This window comes from Trachinotus anak, unplaced genomic scaffold (genome assembly GCF_046630095.1).
Source record: "Trachinotus anak isolate AG129_WGS33_773 ecotype Australia unplaced genomic scaffold, CSIRO_AGI_Tana_v1 ptg000001l, whole genome shotgun sequence".
Lineage (NCBI taxonomy): Eukaryota > Metazoa > Chordata > Actinopteri > Carangiformes > Carangidae > Trachinotus > Trachinotus anak.
Genome location: NW_027273852.1, coordinates 1,423,219 through 1,430,980, shown reverse-complemented (window position 1 = coordinate 1,430,980; position 7,762 = coordinate 1,423,219). Strand labels below are relative to the sequence as shown.

Here is a 7,762-nt window from a genome sequence, read left to right as displayed (position 1 = left end):
CTAGGTCTGATGACAGAAGTGTCGGCATCAGAGGAAGATAAAACAAAGATCATTTTCAGATCTGCATGTTTATGGTTTGAGGTGTACAAGTGTAAAGGAACATTCACAGAGAGAATTCCTGGATCTTTTTGCTAAAACTGTCTGAAGGTAATTTGAGAGCTGTTGTATTGTGCACTCTAATTGAATAATGATCAATTTCAGTGCTGTAACAAAGATTCAGCCTTTCTTGTAGCAGGTATGTTGACTTACAGCCTGTCTGAACTAATTTTCCTCATTAATTCTACACAAAGAGATCACATGCCATAATTAAAAAATCTAGATTTGAGCCCCATGTGGCACAACACGTAAGATACTTACATGACATACGTTCTCACGGGAGCAGTCCTCTAAAGATGACTTTATTAACTGCTAATTATCAAATCTAACTGCAATTATTTTCTCTCCATTATTATGAAGAGCACACACTTGGTTATTTCTTTTCTATAAAGAGCCCAGAAGCATAAATGGGAATTTTTTATATTAAGTTTTTGTGGATGTTAGGTCAATATATCCTGGTGTGCAAAAATTGATTTGTATGCAGATACCAATCAGATCCTACAATACCCATCACTCATTAAATGCTGTTCTCTGAACTGGGAATCATTTACAGTGGACTGCTGAATGTGGCTATAGAGTCCAGACCATAAGTATTTGCACAGTTAGACATATTTTTCGTACTCCAGGCTTTGTGCTTTGTGCAAATTTAATTTTAAATAAAAGGACTTGGTAGACTGAGGAGCACAAGTCCTGTGGTTGAGCAGAAATTAATTTGCATGGTGAAGAAAAACCCCTTTATCATTGCAAAGCAAGTGGAGAATTCTCTCGAAGATGTAGGCGGACATGTTTGCTTGTCAATGATCAAGAGAAGACTTCATGACCATGACTTCAGAGGTTTCACTAGAAGATGCAGACCACTAGGTAAAACCTTAAAAACAGAGAGGCAAGGTTGTAGTTCACATAAACAAGACAACACTGTGGAGCTCTGTGACAGAGGTTGATTTTTGTTTCATCAGTCCATAAAACTTTGTTCCAGTCTGTCAAACGTGGCGCAGGTTCTGTTACAGCTCGGGGATGCATGGCTCCAGCGGAACTGGCACACTGGCATTTGTTGATGATTTCACCGCTGACAGACACAACAGGATGAATGCAGAGACATACAGGATCATTTTGTGCTCAGATTCAGCCAAATGCATCAAAACTCATCGGACAACATTTCATCATTCATCAGGACAGCGATTCTAAACCTACCGCCAACACAACACAGAGCTTTTTAGAGGCGGAACATCCTCAATTGGTTGAGTAGATCACCTGATCTAATTGCGCAGGAAACCAGAACCATGGCTTATTTGGAAGCTGATTTGTTTCAGTTCCGGTTTCCAAATTTTAATTAAATTATGTTGCATAAAACAGTGCATCACTACATGTAACAAATTTAACTTAAATTGCGCTGTACAGGGATACATTTCCTGTCTAAAGCCTGCAGGCAGATGAGCATGTAAAAAAAAATGTATGTACTGTAGATGGTCAACAAACTGGTTTAGGGAAATCAGGTTTCTGTAATCCTCTTTTCAGATTTCCTGTGGAGAAAGAAATACAATTACTACATATGTAAGCACTAAAACATGCATTACACATAATTACCTCTTGGTCTAATGCTATTTTTGGCATCAAGGCACGAGGCCGTGCTTGAACATGAGAAATACGTGTAAGAGTGTAATTGTATAATTCAGAAAATTTAAATGACATTTAATCAGACATTATTTCTAAGAGAGATTTTTTAGACCAATCAAGAATCAAAACTTTTTTGTCCTTAAGTCCTTGAAAAATAATGACTGCAATCAAACCAACTGATCACATTCATGAATGACAATAGACTCACTGAAGTCTCTGTCTGGCTTTACAGCTGAGCACGGCATAGAAAAACAGAAGTGATGTTCACTGTAACGGATTACCTGTCTCAAGCCAGTTCCTTGACTGGACAAGTTCATTTTCATACAGAAATCACTTGGAAACTGGGGGCTGTGAAAATGTTTGGCAATAAAATGTGTAACGCAAAACGTGATTAAAAAGCAATTTGGTGAGGTCTTTAAAGGTCATATTAATTACAAGAACAATCCAAGGGAATAGCTGCAGGGTCGGACATGAACACAAATGAACACTCTCACACACTGTCAAAGCTGCACAGTTGAGAAATATTTCTGCATTATTAACCAGTGAGCAGCTTCACTGTGCTGTGAAAGGTTAAATGTTTTGCTCTTTATTGCTTGTACCACAGTTTCACACTTTTGCTTAAAAGAAAAAAAAAAGCAATAAGGTTGTAAAATTGAAGAGACAAAAAACATAATACACCTTGAAATAGTGGTCTGGCAATGTATTAAAAAACGTACAGTAACAAATTTGCAAAATGGAAAGATGTTTTTCATCTTCTTTCCAGAGTCCTGAATGTTTCCAGGTTTTCCAAACCTCACCTGCAATAGAACGGACATTTACCTGCAGTTATCTCTAAATTAATTCCTTACCTGAGCCGATGGTAGAAGTCACGTGGCCTCACCAGTAGGCTAATCAGAAATGCTCCATCCCAGATAGCAAAATGAAACTTCTCGCCCAACATATGCCTGGGTCCTCGGCCCGAGTCTGGCCTATATATTTCCACACCAGGGCAGAGTCTGGGCGTCATAGTCTCGTATGATGCACCAGAAGTGGTATAGATGTGGAAGTAGCAAGGATCTGTGCACTTCATCTGTTCTGGCTTCTTCTACATGATGAAATTACACATATAATTATTGTTTTATGTTTATGTACAGTTTTTTTAATAACTTAAAGGACCTATTTGAAAGTTTTGCTACTGCCAGCATTAGCATTAACAGCTATTCACTTACCAGTCTAGAAGAAATGTTGTGAGATCAGCATCAAATTTCATTCCTTTACTCGCCAAGAGCTGCCTCCAACGGTGGAAAGCAATGCCAGTGTTAACTGTTGTTTCTATTACATATTTTCTTCTGATGAAGTTAGCATGCTAACCAGCTAGCTCTGGCCCATCTCGTCACTTTCAGATAGCGACTTGTTGTAGCCTCCCATCTGCCCTGAAGGCTGCTTTAGAGGACGTATTATAACCTCCTGTCTCGTAGACGCGACTGAAGCTGAAGCTCCTGTCAAGTGAAGATCACCACCACCCACGGCAGAGACAGCTTACAAATAGCCCCTTTAATTATATGGTAGCAGAAAACATCATCTAAATAAATTTGTTGTTGTTTCATAGCTACAGTGTTGACTGTGACACACTCATCTCATTGTTTCAGTGCATTCAGAGAGCTGGTGATTGCCTCCAGTGAGAAAACAGCACCTGCCAAGAGGGTGGATTGGATTAACAGTTCAATCCAGCATCACACAACATCACAGCAGCCATCTACTTAAGCATATTAATAACAGTGGTAATGTTAATAATGAGAGTGAATTAAATGGACCCTAAGGATCTGCTTTTGATTGTGTGTAATGAATTCTGTGGCGTGAACGCTATTGTTCTACTTAATGAAAAGAGAAATGACTGCGAACAGACAGAGGCGCAGGATAGATTATCAGATCACTCAGAATTTAACTCCATTTCGAAACTTGTAATGAGCTGTCAGTTTCCTGTCCAGCACTGCGTGAGCGAGCTTTAACTTTTCCATGCAGCTGGAGTTGTGGTTGGGGGAGTAAGACAGAGGCCGAGAGAGACACAAAATGTGGAGGTCAAGCTCATTTAATGAGCACTATTGATGCAATAATTACAACAGCAGCAGGCTAATGAAGTAATTAATTGCTGAATGTATTTTCACTTTGCCATTTAAAAGACATTTGTTAAGTTACTTACCTAGTGGTAGGGTTATTATCACAGTTTGTTGAAACTCAAAGACTTTAATTATTTGTTAAAGACCTGTTCAAATGATTTTTCTTCTTTTTTAATTACTTCTCTTCGTCCCATCTGTCTAACTGTTTCAATATTTTAATATCTTTTTCAACCCTTTTTGACCTTTAATAAAGTAATGAACACAACAGTAACGTTACTTCTTTCTTTGCAAAGCAAGAGTCAGTGTTGAATACAAAAGTTACCATTACACCACAATTAAATTGGAGGCTTTGCAATAAATATTAAACCTTATTATAATATGTATAACGTGTAATGTTGCTAGCCAAACAATATTCCATCTTTTTATCGCTCTGTTTTGGTCTCTTCTTATGCTTCTCTAGTTCTACAGAAGCTTTCAGTCAGTGTACAGTGGATTGATCGGAGCCTGTTCGCTGCCTGCTGCTGAAACGAGGTTGATGAGAGCTATGAGAAGCAAAACTGTAAAACTACAGAACATAAAACCAGACAATGAGCCAAAAGATGCTAAAATGCTTTGTGGCGCTGAGGGGGGCTATACAGTAGAGTTATTATTCTCTGTGGGTTTACCGCAGAGAGTGACTCCCTTTACATGACACAAAGTTATTTGATGCATTGTTAATAAAAAAAATAATAAAATGAAAAAAATATTGATCAGTGAAGCTGCTTTATCTTCCTTTGTGGTGCAAGGACCAACAACAATATGAGACCTTTATGTTTCCAAAAGAAAAGAAGAAAACATACTTTGTGAATACAAATACTGCAGCTGCACTAAAAACAGTTTATCTCATTTGTAGGACATACTGCTGTAACAGTGGGAACCATACTGCAGGCTGGTTTAAAAATAATGCTTTGATTTTCTTTACTTTTCTGCAGCTGTATGTCAGTTGTCTCTAGGACACCAGTCAATAAAGTGGTCGAGGAGACTGATCAACTCCCGGGTTGGATGTCTGATACCTTTTCAGCGGTTTGGAGTCAATCCGTCTCCTAAACCACAGTCTTCTTTAGCATAAGCACTGCGTAAAATGAGAAGTCACCTCAGACAAGGCCACTGGGCTAAGTACATCATTTACGTAATGTAATTTATCCCTCTCACATTTGAGGCATGGCTAATTAAACCACATACCTTCTCTGCTGGAAAAGAAAAAGGTCAAGGAGAAGTATCAAGTCTTCCTGGAGGTGACTTTTCAAAATCTGCTTTCTCGAATAAAGTGGAATGGCCCACCTCACCCTGACACATACACCACATCTCAACTGTCTAACACCTATTTGTCAAACTTGGTCTCTTGGTCCTGAAAAACACTCAAATAAAACAGAAATAAAATCACAGCTGTTCTTATATAAATGTGCTCTTCTTTCTTCTACACTTATTAAAACTGATTATTTTTGCGTATTATTTTGAGGAGATTACTCAGTTCCTTAAGAAAATGCTTGGACAGTTACACTTAGATTTAAATTCTTAATTCAGATGTGTATGAATTAGCTAAAATTGGATGTTATTGTAGTGTTACATGTTTATTTGTTTTTTAAATTTTCTATTCTATTCTATTATAAGTTTCTATCTCCACTGCTAAGGTAGGATTTAAGAAAGTGTTTTATCATAAACTGCACTTAACACAGTTCCACATGTCATTCTGAACCATATTTCTAGACTCCTTAGCTCTCAGTTGGTGTCTCTCCCTCCCCGTCTCACTCTTACCTGTGACTTCTCCTTGTCTCTTTATGTTGTGTTCAGTTTTAGTTGCTTGTCCTGCCCCATCTTCTCTTCTTTCCCCTGCAGCTGGCTGCAAGATGTTTGTTTGTTCCCTCTTTATTTCTCTCTCCCACCTACTTTCAGTTCATTTGGGCATCAAATTTACATGTTTTACACCAAACAGCTTTTTATCTGTCATCTGTTATTAATTGGTTTCACAAATAACCCTATAGCCCCAAGCTCTTTATCTAATCTTTGCCTGTTGCTCTCCTTATTCCCAGAGAAATACTGGCACATTAATTTGGGACTCCAAACAAACACCTGTGTCCTGGGTCTTCTTCCTGGGTGTTCGGTTATATTCCTCTTCACACTTGCGAGCCAATCAGAACTGATCATTTTCAGTGGCCATGATATAAAATAACACTGTGCATATACGTATTTTAAGCATTGTGCAGAAATGTGCAGAAATGAGTCCAGTAGTGTGATGTCACACACAGGTAAACGTTCATTAAAATGTGACAATGATGTGAAAGAAAGACCAAAAGCCTGTCTTTAATGAAGGAATGCTGCACTGAGAGGAGTGTGCAGATGCTCTTCAGTTCATTATGCATTTCAGCTATAGCACATCCAGCCAGCCTTTATTTGGTGAGCAGTGATCCTAATTAGGCTATATCCCACAGTGTCAAAATGCCTCAGAAATGCTATATATGTTTTTTTCTCAGTGGGATTATTTTTGCTTTGGTTGCCATCAAACCAGCTTGCAAACTAGATCTCAAGTTAATTAATGAAGGAATGGTACACAGTTCCATCTCATTTTTCATTTGCAGCACTTTGCTACAGCAATTAGTAACTCTTACATCCAGAACATTACTGTACCAGCTGCTGTCTGCCATCCTGACAGCCAAATGGAACTCACAACTCTAAACGTATTGTTCACAGAAGCTCTTAAAAGGAAATAATTTCCTATAGGCCTGTAAAACATGTTGGATGATGTGGGAGTTACTTTGGACATACCAAACTTTTAGCGTTTCATCTTGTTTGAACTGGGTCCTGTTTCAGCTTTATTTAGAATGTGTTTTCAGAAATAATGGGTGTTTAGCAATCCTAGGCTTTTTAGCATTGATCTCTCTCAAGACATCTGTGGGTGGGTGTAAACTGTGCTCAGTGAGAGAGCGGTGCTCTTTTGTGTTTACCCGGATCTGTAACCAAATGGACAATTAGCAGGTTTTGAGGAGCAGATTAGTGTTTTTTTTTTTTTTTTTTTGGTTTTTTTTTTCGCAGGGGATTACTCTAGCAGATTTTTTTTTTCTGCAATTTGGCAGCTATTCGGGTGGTAGGGAAGGGTCTGTTCCAGTGAGCTTTTTGGATAATCCACTGGAAAATCTTGAAGGGAGGCCAAGGAACAAATTGAGCTACATGTCAATTTTTTTTTTTTTCTTTCATTAGTCATGGAAGTTTGAATTTTAGTGTTTTCACAATCACTTTTAGCCCAAAATAGGAGGATGTTATGCTTTATAGAACCTAAAAATCACTTCTTCTTGCATTATTTGTTTAAATATCAACAACCCTCAAAAATGATTATACATTTTTCAGTTGCAGATATTTTGATATTGTTATCTTAAATGTAGATAATGTGTCTGATTAATGACTAATTACAGCTGTATTTCTGGCAGACAAGTGTTTTTGGTCCTCACCAGGGTTTGGCTGAGACATAGATGTTTTCAGCGAGATCAGTAACAGATGCATCTCACTCCCACATACCAGAGTTTCTGACTATGACTCAAAGGAAAGTAATACATAAGTGACCCTTGGTGTTAGTGTCAAAGTCAGGCTTGAGCTGTCACTGTCATCATGGTTGTGGGCAGTTCGCAGTCACAGCATCCCCCGCATTATTCCGCTCTGTCTGCTGATTTCTGTCTAATGCCGTCTTTATGAGTCATGTAGAAACCGTTTGTACAAATCCTTTCTGTGAGATCTGATTTATAGCTTTGCAGTTAACTCAGGATGAGCCACGAAGTGATAGAAAACTGCTCATCCTCTACATCTGGCATCTCTCTGCTCATGAGAAAAAAAAAATAGTGTAAAAAATACTGATGGAGTCATATGATTAAAGAGTAAATAATCAAAATGAATAATCAGGAATCTGACCATGCATTAAATTCGTGAGG

General features: G+C 38.2%; 1 long non-coding RNA gene across 1 annotated transcript; it reads right to left on the bottom strand.

Moving 5' to 3' along the window:
* Window positions 1–1,061: 1,061 nt before the first annotated feature.
* LOC139628904 (uncharacterized) lies at window positions 1,062–4,665 on the bottom strand. Its single transcript, XR_011693284.1, has 3 exons — window positions 2,919–4,665; window positions 2,559–2,794; window positions 1,062–1,616 (listed from the first exon to the last, which is right to left on the bottom strand). It is a non-coding gene; the product is annotated as an uncharacterized lncRNA (long non-coding RNA).
* Window positions 4,666–7,762: the final 3,097 nt, after the last annotated feature.